The following is a 17,119-nucleotide window of genomic DNA, read 5'->3' as shown; positions in this document are numbered from 1 at the left end:
TCCCAAAACTTTGTGAAACATCACTGATGGTCTGTATGTGGTCAGCAGTTGGTCCTTAAAGTGGAAAATGTTTCTGACCATCCATGACCCGATAGTGACTGAGCATAGAGTCGAAAAAGTAAAAAAATTGTAGTGAAAGCTCAAGGAATAAGAAAGGTTGTTGCTTCCAATCATGTAGACTTGTTCTCCTTTGATTAGCATTTCACGCACAGGTGTTGGTTTAAAGTTTTAACATTTTGCCACATTTCCATGACATGATGGCAAATAGTCAAGCACTGGCAATGCTTGAATGCAAGTTTGCATCTGGGAGTCGAAACAGAAGACTGACTGGTTATCTGGGATGCTAGGAGTTAGACCTTATACTCCAGACTCCGCAATCTTGGATTATTTATGGATACTTTATGATACTAAATGTAAGCCAGATAAAGCCGAATACTTCTGCTCGTTTATATATACTGTTTAGCTCGTTTGATGTTTCGACACAAAGACGATCGTCACAAAAAAAAAAAAAAAAAAAATGAAGCAGGTTAATTTACAAGGGCAAAAAAATTTGAAATGAAAAGAGAGCAGAAAAAAAAAAAAAAATCCAAATTCAAATGCAGGTAAACTCGTTAGCACCTATGGTCCTTTCTTTTCTTTTTAGGACCAGAAGAATGACCATATTTCAGCAACATCTGTATTTTTCAGAGACATCTATAGTGAGTCATAAAGATTGTAGTGTCTTTCAAATATGACATCTACTGTCTGATATATATTCGTGACACTGATGTCTCAGTTTTCAGCATAAAATGTCTAGAGTGGAAAGATACAATTATTATTTATTCAACTATTATTTTTTTTTGTTAATTAATCCTTAAAACTCACATTTTTATCTGTAGGATATATTAATGCTCTAACTATTCTATAAAGTCAATCTTTTAGATTAATTTGGTTCAAATATAATATTGCAGTTATAAAGGATTTGGTGTATTAAATAAGAAAACAATTTTGTGCTCAAATATAATATTAGTTACAAAAAGATATGGGGGTATCAAGTTAACATATATGTCTGTTTTTAAAAACAATATCTAGCATCATTAGCCCATAGGTAATTAATCATACTTCAGCGAAATCTGTTTTTATAACTAACCATAAAGATTGAAGTGTCTACCAATTTGATGTAGTGTTTGGTAACACTGCAGTATCAGTTTTCAGTAAAATCAGCTTCATTTTTTATTCAAGCAAAACCTTTATTAAGTGATTCTTATAATCAACCCACGTTTTTATAAATATTAATGCCCTAGCTTTCCTATTAAGCCAAGGAAATCTTTGAAAGTACATATTTAGTATCATCTTAAAATATTGCTCTATTTTAAACTATTTTCCTCTAAGCTCTCCACTTGACAATATTAAAAAACGTTAACATTGCTCGGGAGATTTTATTTATTTTACAACTGTTTTTGCCTTTTCTTGTAACACATTAGCACCATGGTCTTTTTTTTTTTTTTTTTTTTTTTTAAATACCAAAAGGATAATTAAACCATATTTCAACAACATCTGTATTTTTCAGAAATATCTATAGTTAGTCATAAAGATAGTAGTGGCTTTCAAATACCACACTATTTTCTGATGTATATTGATAACACCGATGTCAAAGTTTCTTCTATTGCATACAGATTATTTCATGGTTCTTTCCCTGCCGCAATGCTTAAACACCGTCTTGTGCTGTGGCTGAACAAACCAAACCAGTATACATTCACATTAGACCCTCTGCATAATCACACTGGTGTTTGCTCAGATGTACTAGCGATCTCCTTTCGCATTGTGTTCTGCAATCCTGAACGTGCTGCCTCAGAATTGTATGAATGAACATATATCACTGTCATATTTTGAAATTCTGTATTGGCTATCATAATATTCCTAAGTTTTATGCATTCACTAATTAGCTTATTAAGTTAATTAAGCCTCTGTATATTGCTAACGGATTTATGACTTATGGCTTAATAAAGGAAAAAAGTTTTCAGCATAAATGTGAAACTCTAGAGCTGAGGGATATAATCAGTTTCATTTATTATTTAATCAAAAATTTTTTCTGATAAGTAGTTGCTATAGGAAACATCATATTATATATATGCTCTGTTATAAAGTAAATCTTAAATTTTGCTCAAATATTGGGTTTACAAAAGATTTTGAGTAATAAATAAAAATGTCAGCATTAATGAGTTAAAAACAGTTTAAATTAATTTACGATTATGGTTGTGGATATAAAAAATATTTTGTAGTCACATGAAAAATTTAGCAACAAGTTAAAAATGCTTTTTTTTTTTTTGTTTTCTTTTTAACAAAAATATGACATTAGCAAACAATGACTATCTAAATCAGAGGTTCCCAACCGTGGGCCCCATAAGCCATCAAGACAAGCATCTAATCACATCAATCGTCATCAAGAGGATGTATAAATGTAGAGCAAGAAACGGGTAAAGAAATCGATTAAAATTGAATCACACAACTTGGTTATTTCCCTTTCTTGCTCACTGTTCCAATGAATTACAAAGCAAAAAAGTAAATTAAAAATAGAATATAAAGTCTCTGAGTTAGTTGCATACAGCCTTTCACCGTTCGTATCTAATCACTAAAACAAAGCTAAATTTGCATTTTCTCTAGTTTGAAAATCTTTGGGATTTTTATTTTGAAAAGTAATTTGAATTATTCACATCACTATTCATGACTTTTTATTTTCATAACATTTCAGCCGATGTAACCTCCCGACTTTATTCAGGTGCATCCTTTCATAAATGGAAATCAGCTTAATGACAGTCTTCTGTTTAAAAAAAAAAAAAATTTTTGATGTAGATCACTCCAAGCCACTTGATGTAAAAAATTAAAATGACACTTCAAAGTTAAAAAACCAACCAATGATAAGTATGATATGGATAGATTTTGACACAGAAAACAGCAATTCTTCCCTGTTTGTCAGAAACATTGCTCATGGAATGTGAGGACAAAAGGACAAAATAAGAGAAACAAGAGTTACTAGGCTGCTGAAAGTAAACCCATTTCACTTTCTGAAGATTCATTTCTTACAACTAGTAATGGGACGATTCCAATATTTTTCCCTGATTCCGATATAATTACCAATTCTGTACTAAATTCCCGATTCCGATATAATTACCAATTCTGTACTAAATTCCCAATTCCGATACAATTACCGATTCTGGTTATTTATAAATCTCTAACTATTTAATTATTACTACCAGCAGATAATTAAAGGAATCATTTTTGGCATCAGATAAAAGGCACAATTTTTTCTGATTCCGATACACCCAAAAGTTTCAATTTTTCCGATTCCGATTAATCGTCTTAACACTACTTACAACATGTGATAGATGAAAATTATATAACATTTAATATTTCTAAACAATCAAGGTTGATAGAATAAGAGCAATCTACCCTTGTGGATTAAATAAAAAGATTAAGTTCAATATTTCATATTTAATCCACAGGGGTAGATACTTCTCATTTTGTCAGCCATGACTGGGTACAAGTTTTAATTTTTATGTTATTCTTAGCACTCATAGTAATTTCTTTAATTTCTAGAAGATTGTTGTCACAAAGAACTAATTGCTAGTTAATATCTTTAACCATTGCACCACAGGTCCACATGGAATAAATAAAGGGTTCAGTTCAAAAAATTATGTAGATTCCAGAGTTTGATATTAAAGATGACCTTGTTTGAAAAGATGTGCCTGCAGAAGAGGCTGAAGGTTAAATTGGTTGAAAAATAACACTCAAGATGAGAACAGTAGTCCAAATAATGAATCCTCATCTCAAAAAATTCTGAAACAGAAAATTTTAAACTTTTCTGGTTCATCATAACATTTTAAATTGTTCAGTTTAGGATTAAGGATTTTGTCTCATTTGGTCGCAAAAAGTAGTGAAGTTGAAACAAGTAACGAGGGGGGAGGGCAATCATTGTTGGAAAAAGGTTGGGAACCACTGGGATGACTAAATTTTGAATTGCAATGTTCACAAATGGACACAAAAGTGCAGAACTGTAAATGCAAAATGGAAAAAAAAAAAAAAAAAAAAGCTAGCAAAGCTACATGATAACTAAATAAAAAAAATGTTTAAAATAAAGTGACAAAGTGTGGATGAACAGCTACAAGGACCCGTCACCCCTACGTATTAAGTGATCCGACACATCTTAGAACTTCATGCACCTATTTTGGAGAGGTTTGAGACGTAAACATTTCAAGATCAAAGCATTGATCTTTTGGATGATTGGGACGATGAGGAGGTGATGTTTGTTGCTGCTGCTGTTCTACTGGTAGCAATGCAAAATTGATATAATTATGCAGCAGCAAAAAAATATTTTAAACTAAGATTTGGATTAAAAAAAAAAAAAATTTACAAATTCAAAAAATTTGGATGGAAAACTTTTGGAATTAAAAACATTTAAAAGAAAAAAATGCAAGTTTTTTTTTTTTTTCCAAAAAAATTTAAATTAAAAAAAATAAAGCAAAAAAAAAAAAAAAACGAAAGCAAATAAAAAAAAGTTAAAATTTGTGAGGAAAAAAATAGAAGTATGAACATGCGGATACAACAAGTTAAAAAGCAAATTGAAAAAATGTTAAAAAAATTTTAAAAAAAGGACAGAAAGTGGGGAAAAGGGGTGATATAATGAACTGCAAAAAAAAAAAAAAAAAATGAAAAGAATGACGGAAATATATAAAAAAGTGTTTATAAAAAAATGAAATAATTAAAATGGATAAAAAAAATATTAAAATTTAATGAGTTTAGTAAAAAGAAAGAAAACTGACAACAGAAGTGAGATGCAAAAATGTTTATGTGAAAACATTCAAATAAGAAAGAGTTAAATTTGCTGTGAGGGCTGAGATTTAGAAGCGGGGAGTCATGATTGAAAATTGGGGAATCTTGGGTACAAATCTGTTTTTTCAAAAAGTTAAAATAATTAATGTCAACTTCCACCTTTGAAGTGTGGAGCTAGAATCAATATATCTGCAAATATTTCAGCAATTGGAGGTGTAAGATTTTTTGGTGCTCGTCCAGAATTCCTCCCTATATATTTATATATATATATATATATATATATATATATATATATATATATATATATAAAAATGTATGCTGTACGTACCCGTAATAGAGAAAATCTTGTACTTCAAAAATCATATAAATTGATCCAGTAGTTGTAGTTTTATTAAAAAAATCATTTTTAAATAATTAATGGGAATTCATAGGAATTACAACATAAATCTCACAAGTTTGAATTATTGTTGAGTTACCTCCCCCTCTTTTTTAAGACTTTTCAAAATGGTATCATGAGACAGTTATTTTTTAGTTAGCTATAAAATTTGCTTTCCGTATCTAAAAATAAAACTAGTTGATCACTCATTGATTTTTGGAATAAGATATTTTCTTTCTGTAACCAGCATATGCATAAAACAAATTTTTCTTTATTTTTGGTGTAAGGGGAAATTCTAGACTAGCATAATTTTTTTTTTTTTTTTTAACAGGGCAGGGTTTATAGGAGTTTTCTAATATCAGACTCCCCACCTCAATTTTTGCAGAAGTCAGAGAAGTTTTCTTTTCTTTTTTAAAGTCAGATTTGTTTTTTTAATCAAACTCCCAACCAACAACAAAGATTGTTTTGAAGAAAAATAAAATAGTGGAGGGATGGCTATGTTAGCAAAAAATAAAAATTTTAAACAGTACACGAGTCACAATTTTGAATAACTGGAATCTATCGTAAATGCAACTAATAATAAAAATCATACAGATATGGTGATAACCATTTTTACAAACTAATTGAAACGTCTGAAATGTGAAGAAATCATCTAAAGGACATCGGTAATCATGAGAAGTACAACGCATGCGGAATTGAAAGAAAAAAAAAAAAAAAAAGGACAAGATTTTTCGTGCTAAAATGAAAAATGAGAAAAAAAGAAAAGGGGAGGGGGAGGGGCATACAACATCAAAATGTTTTTTTTTTGTACCTACCAATTTTTACCATTTGAGGATATACAAGATGCCGATGGATCTAGTTACGGCATTTTTATTTCCCTACTGTTTTCAATTTTAATTAGTTAGAAAGAATTAGAAGGAAAGGAAGAGATAGAGAGAGAAGGGAGGAAATATTTTTCGAAGACTCTCTGGAATATTGGGACAAAATGTTTTGCATAGTGGAAGGCAGATACGCGTTCAAGAAATGGACGATTCGAAAAGGTTTGCTATAAAATGATTAGATTCAGAAGAGGAAATGAAAGTCGACTAAAAACAGAAAGCCCTGCTTGAACACACGCTATGGAAAGAGAAAAAGGTATGCTTAAACAACAAAATCATATGAACAAACAAACACAATTAAGTGCATTCATCCTTTTTGCAGACTGTTATCCTCATCTTCATAGTTGTTGTTTCACCAAGTTTCGGCCAACTCATCCTCTGGCCTTCTTCAGGTGATTAACCAGGATGCAAAAAGAATGAATGCACAAATTATGAAGCCTCATCTCAAAGGATTTTGAATGTTAAAAAAAAAAAAAAGATAATATTTAAAACTAATGGTAGTAGTCTTGTGTCAGAGCATTGATGTAAAAATCAAAGAAAAAAAACAACACATCCTCCAGAAGTATTTTTAGAAAGATTTCTAGAATATTGGGACAAAATGTCTTGCAAAATAAAAGATAGATAAGAAAGTGTTCAAGAATTGGAGCATTTGAAAAGGTTCGGTATGAAACAACTGAATTCAGATAAAGAAAGGAATGTTAGGTTAATTTCAGTATAAAAAGAAAAGAAAATAGAGCTCTGCTTGAGCATGTTAGAAATGCGTGTTATGAATATAGAGAAAGATACAATCATACAAAATAGTCATACGAACAAACAAACATAATTATATTTACAACTAGCATGACTTGTGTCCGGGCATCGTTGCAAAAATCAAAGAACAATGTAAAAACTTACAGAAATAAACTGATTATAAAGAAACGGAAACATTCTTTTCAAACAAAAAAACTTATCACTTATCCACAATATAAAAAAATATCCTTAAACCGAACGAATCATTATATTTAAAAGAAAACCACTGAATAAGAAAATAAAAATGAATAGCTAATTACTGAAATGTCCTTTTGCAAAACAATATGCAAGTTAGTTTACATCAATTGCAAAAATATAACCAGTATAATTAGAAAGCTATTTTTCTATATTTAGTATGAATTGAGGGTTTTCATCTCACTATTAGTGCGATCTGCCTAAATATATAAATATATATATAAATATATGGGTTCAATAAAAAGGTGATTCAAGCGCCAACAATAAATAAAATCATCGAAAATAACACACATGGGGAGACGAGATTTTGTTCATGGAAACTTTCTTGTATTTGTATCGGTTAAAAAAATGTTTAAATATGAATGACACAAAGTTAAAAGAAAAAAGTTCAACCTGATTAGGAAAGAAACAATTATGGCAACAGAGTGCAACAAAATTGTATGAGGGACGTGGGTTAGATTACACAGAAATATTCGAAATCAGATGATGCAGGAATGAAATTTCTGCATCGAAATTAAGTTTATGTATCAAAGGAAGTGACATACGAAAACAGGAAGTTGAGATAAAGTACCCGACTTGTCTTGGCTGCTCTTGTTCCAACAGGTTGAGGGTAAAGGTTTGACAACTTGCCTGAGTTGTTTCCAACTGGCAGTACAGGAGCCCTAACTCTTAGGTAGTGCTAAGAGTGGCTGCTCTATCAACATTTGGATAATATCAGAGTAACTGCAGTGCAATGTCACAAATGGAAAAGAACCCTGCACTTATCTTTGGGAGGCTTTACTGAGGCCACAACTACGCAGCTATAGATTTGGCTAATAGTTTATTTGTATGAACATAATTTTTTTGTCATCCAACAAAAAACTTCATAAAACCAACTATATAAAAAAAAAATATGCAAAAATAGTAGAAAGATGAAGCCAGGTGTTTTCCCCCAAAACAACAAAATTGTCTTCTACTTTAAGGCTCACCTTCAAATGGGAGTTGAAAAACTAGTCAACCTCTTGGGTTTTGATTACTGTACAGAACAGACATATTTTCAGAGATCTTTCAACCTCCATAAGAAACCACGCAAAAGCAATCAAAACTTAAATTTGAGAAAGGGTTAGGAGTTAAAATTGAAAATTCATCTTCTTAACAAAATGGGGTGGAAATGCATAATTGAAAATGAAAAAGTTGGATGAGGAGGGGGTGTCCTCGAAAATGTTGCATACGATTAGGGACCCTACGTCAACAGCCATTAAGGCAGCTAGGGAGAATTTTGATAAGGATCACACTGAGTACATGACGATAACCTAAATCTGTAATATGGAATTATTCCCAAGGTCGAATCAAGGATAGCAGACATGTAAGGTTGAAGCTAAACAGCATTGAGAAAGCCGATAACGAATGACATCATATTGTTGAGTTGAGAGAAAATATAGGTTTTCAAACCAGTCTATCTGTGGTAGCCATATAACAGAGGATGCCAATCATACAAGTCTCTTATAGTCTCAATAATGTAAAAAACATTGATGATCCAAGTGCAAAATGTTATCGCAATGCTTGTTGGTCACTCATTTCAGTTAAATTAAGTTTATTAAATGATTAAATAATTAGATAACAGAATGTTAGTCTCACTCTCCTGAATTGATTCTTTCCAAAAATAAAACCTTTATGAAAACTCTCAGCAAATTTCTTCCCTGCACAAAAAGAAACTTATTGTAAAGCAACCACTAGACAAAACTGACAATGAAAGGCGCAAGTTGCATAAAAATAAAAAAAAATAAAATAAAAAAAACACGACTGTAAACTTCTGTAGTGGGACATATCTAAACACGTGACATTATTTTATATAACAAATAAATGACAAAAGTCTATATTCCAAACTTGAAGATGTTGACCATCTTACCATATAATCCTTTTGAATAAGTTGATGTGCCTAATTCTTTACAACACAAAACTTTTTCTTTATTTTCTTTTAAAATTGATAAGTGCTTTTTCTTCTAATGAGTTAAGAGCAAAATAAATTCATTGACTGACATAATTACATGAAAGATTTTGCGCTAGGAAACAGGTGTTGTCAAGAATTGTGCATGTCAACGTACTTAAGAAAATAAATGGTAAAATGGTTAACATCTTGAAATTTGGAATATAGACTTTTGTCATTTATCTGTTGTATACTCTGTAGTTACATCTAACTTCATAAATTAAAGGATTGGTATAAATAAAAGGTGAAACATAATTGAATAAACACACACACATATGAAAACCGTTTTGTTATTGAAAATATAACAAAAATATCAAATGACAACAGATTGTTTTCTATTAATTTCCTAAAATCACAGAAAAAAGAAAAATAGAGAAAAACTGACAAAATCTGTGAAATAATAATACCTTCGAGGAGTGTAGAAACTTTCAAGTTTTGATTGTCGTAATTTTTTTTCAGGGTTGGTGGGGATGACAGAATGAACATACTTGTGAGCTTTGATAAAGATAAACGGGTAACAATCAAGTTAGGACGAGGACGATCGAGGATGAACATGCATTTAGGAATGGATCAGTTGACCAGAAAACAATAATAGATCCGAATGAAAGTGACGGAAAGCTGAGAATTCACGAGAACTGATGAGACACGAAAATCATTAATGCCAAGATAGCAAAATTGTCTTTAAAAATGAATACAATCAGTTTGATCAAATTCAAATGTCTACAGCAGAAGATTAAGGTAGGGGGATAAGAGTATACTCTCCAGAACGCCATAACGAAATTTTTTCTGCGCATGTTCAAAGTTCTATTTTTTGAGCAAGGTTTCAAAATTTTTTGAGATAGAGATTAATAATTTTTAATACTTAGTTTATTTGAACAACTATCCTTATATTCTTTCCTTATTGTTTTTTTTTTTTAGAGGAGGATTGATAATTCATGCTATTTGGATTATTCAAACTAATATGTGGCTTATCTGTAAGAAAGCAAAATGATATAATTTCCATAATACATTTTCGATTTTGTTGAAACATAGGATGTTACAGTGCAAAAAATGATGCTAATACTTCCTAAGAATATCGTTTCTTTTGCTTGAATATTTACAAATGATATGGATATTTTTATCTTGCTTGTTATTTTCAGATTTTTACCTGTAGTAAGAATTGAACCTTTAATCACCAGAAGATAAATAGACCTGATAGTTAACCAATGCTTTAACCTATTAGGCCATATGTCCATGTATGATTTTTATCAACCTGAAACCTAATTTTCTCTACATTTGTATTAATATATATATATATATATATATATATATATATTGTAACTTGACAGAAGAAGACCATCTTTGCATTTCTTCTTTACTATTCTTCTTTGTTTACATTATTTATATTTTGTTCATTTCTTTTTTAAATACATATATACAAGTGGAGATATGATAGAGAGCAGTTTCTATCTTCTGTAGGAATGAAGGTGACTCTTCAGACCAGCCTTCCTTTTACAGTTTGTTGCAAAGATCACACTCATGTTGAGGTGGAGGGACACCAACTGGTACTGCTTCACTGTGAACATTCACATGCCACTTTAGTCCCCTCCCCCACCACCACCACTTGATTTGAAGACCATTAAGCAAATAAGATATCGGATTCTTCAGATTTTTCCCAGACTGATTTTTATGTGATCACCCATGGCTAGCTAAATCGGCTTTACGTAAAGTTATCTCACTGCATACATCACAAACATGGCTCGACTCCAAAGTTTCTGGCAGAACTGAAGGTTTTTCTTTCTGGATATCATATTTTGCATAGTCGTGTTGTTCTTTCTCAATACTACCACAGCAGTGGTAAACCATGAAGCACCACTTTTAATGATCACTGGCGGCAACACTCTCCCAGCTGAACATATCAATATTGAGAAATTTCAGATTAAACTTAATGTTGTCCTTGAAACGTTTTCTTCGGTTTATGCTGTGGACACTTTCCTTGTGTAATTTCACCGTAAAACAGATGCTTGGGTAGTCTCTCATCATCTATCCTTGTTAAATGGTCAGCCCACCTAATCTGTTATATATATATATACACACACACACATGCATACAAGTATATACCTGCTTCTTGGGCAGTGTAGGTACAATATCTGGATATATGAAGTTGCATCTTTATTTACAGCTAGCATAAAGAAAAGCAATTATGAAATTTTATACAAAAAAGCATTGTTAAAAAATAAAAACTGGTTCTCTCCATAATTTTGGAAAAAATATTTGAAGAGCATTCACCATGACTGCATAGTCTCGGAAGTTTGATTATGTCAATCCAGAACTGTCTACGTTTTCTTTTTACGTCTTCCTTTTTTTAGTCATCGACTTCATGTGAATTTGAATGAATAATGTGCAGTCAATTCATAACAGATGATGGGAAAACATTATGAAATACAAACAGTTCTTATTTCTTACTATTGGGTCACCACTTATGAAGACTAAGAGTCACTCAAGGATAATAGTGAGACTAAATGATAGTCAGCCAAAATGTGAGGAACACTATCAGAGTATAAACATTGATTAATGGTACGGGCCACGTTTGATTACATCAAGTGCAGTTTATGACGAGAATTTGTTGACAGCTTGAAGACGTCAAAATTGTAATTGCTTACATCATTTGGACTATTGTTCTCAACGTGTTATTTTCACGTTTTGGACGACGCAACCTCTGACCTTCTTCAGGTGTATCCTGTCAAACTCGGGGAATCTTGGCATAACAAGTAAAATATAAATTAAAATTTAATTGTGAGTGACTTTTCTGAAGGTTGAAGGTTCAATTCTCAGCGTGGGTAATACTAAGAATGCAATTGCAAATTATTTAAGATTTCTACCAGTGATGGGACGATTCCAATATTTTTCCTGATTCCAATACGATTACCAATTCTGCGTTAAATTTCTGATTTCGATACAATTACCGATTCCAATTTTTATAAAATCTAAATATTTAACTATAGAGTTGTTTAGTTGAATTAGTTTTCAGATTACTGTAAAAAACATGTAATATATACATATATATATTTCAGATTACTGTAAAAAAACATGTAATATATGTATATGTATATTTCCGATTACTGTAAAAAAAACATGTAATATATACATATATATTTCTGAAAACGTAAACATACACTTATTGGCTGATCTATAGGTTTTAATTTTATTTGTATTTTTAAATCAATAAAGATTTATCATGTTTCCATTATTATTAGACATAGAAAATTAAGTTTCAAACAAAAAAATAAACAATTAAAAGAATCGTTTCTGGCATTGGAAAAAATAGGTATCAATTGTTCTGATTCGAATATCTCGAAATGTCCTGATTTTTACGATTCCCAATTCCAATTAATCATCCTGACACTAATTTCTACCTGGTCATGACTGACAGAACAAGAGCATGCTATACTTGTGGATTAAATAAAGGGCTCCATTTGAAATTCCGCACAGATTCCCAAGTTCAACATAAAGCATTTGGTTATCTCACCTACCACTTCGGACGGAACAACATTAATAAAAGGCATGAGACATTGTCTGCTGTTGACCAGCCCTAGAGTTTGGGAAACTTGCAGCATCCTAAGCTTCAAAAAACAGGATGAAGAAAAAAGATTTTTAATCTGATATGGAATGAAACCCATACAACCTGAATATACAATAAAAAAAAAAAAAACCTGATATTAAAGAAACGAGAAAATTAATATCTACACAAGGATCTTCAAAGAAAATAGAATGTTCCAATTCTAAACCGTCCAGAATGAGATATTAATTGATAAATATGAATAAATCAATAATTAAAATGAGAAGAATGAGAGTAAGTCTATGCAGAAAAAGAAAAAAGGGGTTAATTTGTTAGTGGTGGCAAGGAAGGGGGGAAAAAAATGAAAAAAAAAAAAAAACACTGCTAAAGATAGGATATGAAAGAAAAACTATATTAGATGAAGGCGGTTGATGATTCGTCGGAGAAAGAAATGAACGTCCCATTCTACTCAGATGCCTCCAGAGAAATTAGAAATGATTATATATGTATTATTCATCAGAATGTTTAAAAGTAGATACATTGTATTTTGTATTTAAGCGGGAATCCCTTTTTGTTTACACATATGTACAGGTGAAGGTTTGTTTAAAAACATAAATATCCAACATCTATAAATATAAAAGTGAACATGTATGTTTGTATGTGTGTTCGCTTTTTCTGTATGTCTACAAAAGGCTTTTTTCAAAGAAGCGGTCGCCTAACAACTTTTTAAAACTTTTTATATCACATAAATCGTTAATATCTCAGAGTTAACAACCAAGCTCGCCTGTCTATTTAATTTGCTCGACTTTGGGAAGATAAATATTCAACATTTGTCACTTGCCGCATGTGGGTTAGTCTTTTTCCTATAACATCTTGGGAAGCGTTCCCGCAGTAAATGAAATACCGTCCCGCAGTCAAACTTGACCTCATTAAGTCATTAAAATGGGCACCTGCCAAATCCAAGTAATTAAATAAATTCAAACGTGTTTCCGTTAGCATCTCGCTGTGAGGCAATGGTTAACGTCACAAGTTTTTTTTTTTTTTGACACTTTAATTTACAACTTTGCCTCAACGGTTTTGGTTCGATCCTCATACTTACCTACCAAAACATTTTTTTTAACCCACCCCCGGAGTTTCCAAACACCCGGGGAAACGCCGGGTACCCCTCGCTAGTAAATAAATAAAAAACGAACTATATAGAACAAGAAATAATATAAAACAAAGCCATGTTTTTACAGATTCAATACAGTGATTCAGTTATGAAACTGTCAAGAATAGCGTTTATTTAACAGAGTGGATAAAGATATAAAAAAATGTCTGAAAGGTGTCTGCCCGCAATAACCACTTCCATTTTTTTAATATTTTATCAGACTCTTTTCAATAAATGTTATTCTTGATAAAGTTTTAGAACTGAAACATAATATCAACTCTAAATAAAGCATAACTCTGCGTATAATTTTTTCTCGTTCTATAAATTTTACTTTGCTTATTCCCTGTCTATACCTACATATTGTTCTAGATGTACATATGTATATGTAAAGACTTAATAGAAAATGCGGATATACGAAAACATGATATCTTGATAATATTATCGATCTTATTATTATAAGACTTCATAAAAAATAAGCGAAAGATTTTCTTGTATCTATCTATAAATAGAATTTAGTTCCACCAATGTTTTTGACAGTAAAATAATATTATTAAATAGTTATTTATTCTACAGGTTGGGAATTTTCTGTCCTCAGTCCCCACCTCTATAGAATACAAACATTTATTTAATAGCAAGTTTATGCAAACACGAATGTGAACCAAAAGTCAAAATAATATATATATAAAGATTTATATACATATATATATATATATATTTTTTTATTTACCAGTGGTGAAAAAACCGGACTAGAGTGCTCAATGTGTAGTCAGAGCATTATTTATTAGTAAAAGAGGACTCACAGTAATAAATTTCCTATATATATATATATATATATATATATATATATATAAATAAATTTTTAAAAAAACTTTGGAAAGATGAGATGTCGGAAAAATATTTCCCCATGTTTTTCCATATAAGGAAAATGGACTCCATACTGTTCATTGTTAAAGTGTTTTTTATTCAATAAGTCTGACAAAGGGCTGTTCTTGTGAAAATTTTCAAACGACAATGTTTGAATTTGCCTGAATAGTCTTGAAACACTTGTAACTAACAATGAAATACCCTATCTGTTGCTATCAATCTATTCCTTGATTTTGTTAAAACTATATATATATATATATATATATATATATAAAAGATGATGGTGAATAATGAAATTACTTGAGATGATCAATAAAAGATCTCTTAGATCCATAATTCATGAATTACCATCAGAGACCCGGAAAATTGTTCCAAATCGAGACAGTAATTAAAAAATTATGAAAAGAAAATCCAATTGTCCTCAGGATCTCCAGACTTATATTGATAACAATTCATTGCACACACACACACATATATATTTTAGAACATAGATGCTAGATGTAAGGGGTCAAAATGTAGACTATATCTAATTTAATTTGGCTTCATTTTTTATTGATTTGGACAGTTTGTTTATTTGCAATTCAAATAGTGTTAGTCTCACACCAGAGGCTGGTACATATAAAAAAACTGTTGAGAGGTTGGCCTCGAAACAGTGCGTGCTCTATCCTGATGAACTAACATTGTCTTGAAACTGAACTATAATATCCCACAACTAGAAACAGTTTACAACTAATTTGCAAATCAAATAGCTACAAAAAGTAGTAGTATGACCCATATTTCTGTCCTGGGTGTCTGACGCTGGCTGGAGGCTGAAGGGATATACTTCTCATTTGAAAATAGTCATTTGAATAAAACCCACTGAACAGACGAATTATCAAGCATATTGTTTCTTCCTATTTCATTTTAACTTCATATTTTATCCTTTTAATATCATTATATATATATAAATATATATATATATATATATATATATATATATTTATTTATTTATTAGTAAAAGAGTAACTGGATTGCATCTACATTTTAGTCATTGAAGAAGTGCTATTTTCCACTAGGGAGTCATGAATTTAACAGTTGTTTTGTTTTTAAATCACTGAAATCATCTCATGGTAGACAGCTGACGATCCCCATTTTTAAATTCAACAATTGAAGTTAAGGGGTGGGGGGTTCTTTTCACTCTGATATATTTAAATTCCCTTTTATAATAATCAATTTTCTAACGGTAAGTCAGCTTATGCACGTGATAAATTTAGTTAGTACTCCCTTTTTATTTAATTTTAGTATTTTTTTTAATAAAATACTTTTAGTTTCTTAATCTATACAGTGCATATGCAGATGAAATCCTCTTAAATATGTCATCAGATAGACATTAACAATGTTTTTGTAAATTTATTCTTTTACCATTAGTTTGAATACTTAAAATTAAAAAAAAAAATCATTTTGTTTAAAAAAACGACTATTATAAAATAAAAAAAAAAAACTTTTGAAGCTATATATAATTATTTCCACAATCAAGCAACGTCGCAGCTCACAAGAGCCAACAAACTGGAAGCTCAAGACCTGAGTTTCGCCCTCATTTGAGCTCATCAGTTGAACACATCCAAACTCGGGATTCGAAACAGGTATCTTCCATCGTCGGATTCCGCTGCGGTTTGTTTGATCTGTGTTGGTTATTAGACTTTCTTGCGTGTGGCATGGTTACTCAAGTGTCAGAGTACTTGTCTTGCATACAAGAGGTTCAAGTTTTGAATCTCAAATTCGGATGTGTTTAACTGATGAGCTCAAATGAGAACGAAACTCAAGTCTTGGACTTCCGGTTAGTTGGCTTTCATAGCTCTTGTAAACTGCAACGTTGCTTGACTGTGCAAATAATTACATCATCTTTCACATTCTGAAAATTCTAATAGATGTATATATGTTGATTTTGTTTTTGTTGTTTATTTTTTAGCGATAATTAAATATTCTATATTAGCATCTCCTACCAAGGAGATCAAGGAATTAGTTTTCCTAAGAAAGGTCGCCTATTTTGAATGTAAACAAATATATTATTTTACCTTTTTTTACTGTTAAAAAAAAAAAAAAAAAAAAAAAAAAAAATATTTTTTACTATTACCTACTTATACTACCCCTCCTATTTATGTTTATATGATGTACCTTTTAATTATTTACCATTTTATGTCATTCCTTCATTCTCATTTCCTATCTGTCATAAATTCCTTTATTTGTATTTTGTATAATTCTGACCTTTCTCTTCTGATGAGAAACATTTACCTTCAAAATGCCATGAGCTAAAGTTTTTTTTTTCATTTTCTCTTGAACGTTTCTTTGTTGATGATGATGTTGATGATATAAAGTTATAAATTTTATTCCTTATCTTTCATTTTAATTTTATCGTTTGCTCATCTTAATAATGTTGAGCTTTTATCTTGACAAGTTTTGCTTTGTTAAAGATTTACTCTTTGATAACATATATATATATATATTAGAGAGAGAGAGAGAGAGAGAGAGAGAGAGATAGATAAATGTGTGTGTGTGCCTGTGTGTGTTAAAAAAA

At 30.7% G+C, this 17,119-nt stretch overlaps 1 protein-coding gene across 50 annotated transcripts in view; it reads right to left on the bottom strand.

Annotated features, from left to right (window-relative positions):
• The window catches only part of LOC145258325 (centaurin-gamma-1A-like), a 511,784-nt gene that overhangs the window by 135,864 nt on the left and 358,801 nt on the right, over positions 1–17,119 (bottom strand). The gene's annotated exons all lie outside the window — the stretch shown is intronic.

Source organism: Euprymna scolopes, chromosome 33, assembly GCF_053919585.1.
Source record: "Euprymna scolopes isolate OS-2025 chromosome 33, ASM5391958v1, whole genome shotgun sequence".
NCBI classification, from domain to species: domain Eukaryota; kingdom Metazoa; phylum Mollusca; class Cephalopoda; order Sepiida; family Sepiolidae; genus Euprymna; species Euprymna scolopes.
Note: the sequence above shows the minus strand (reverse complement) of the source record. Positions and strands in the feature narration are given on the sequence as shown.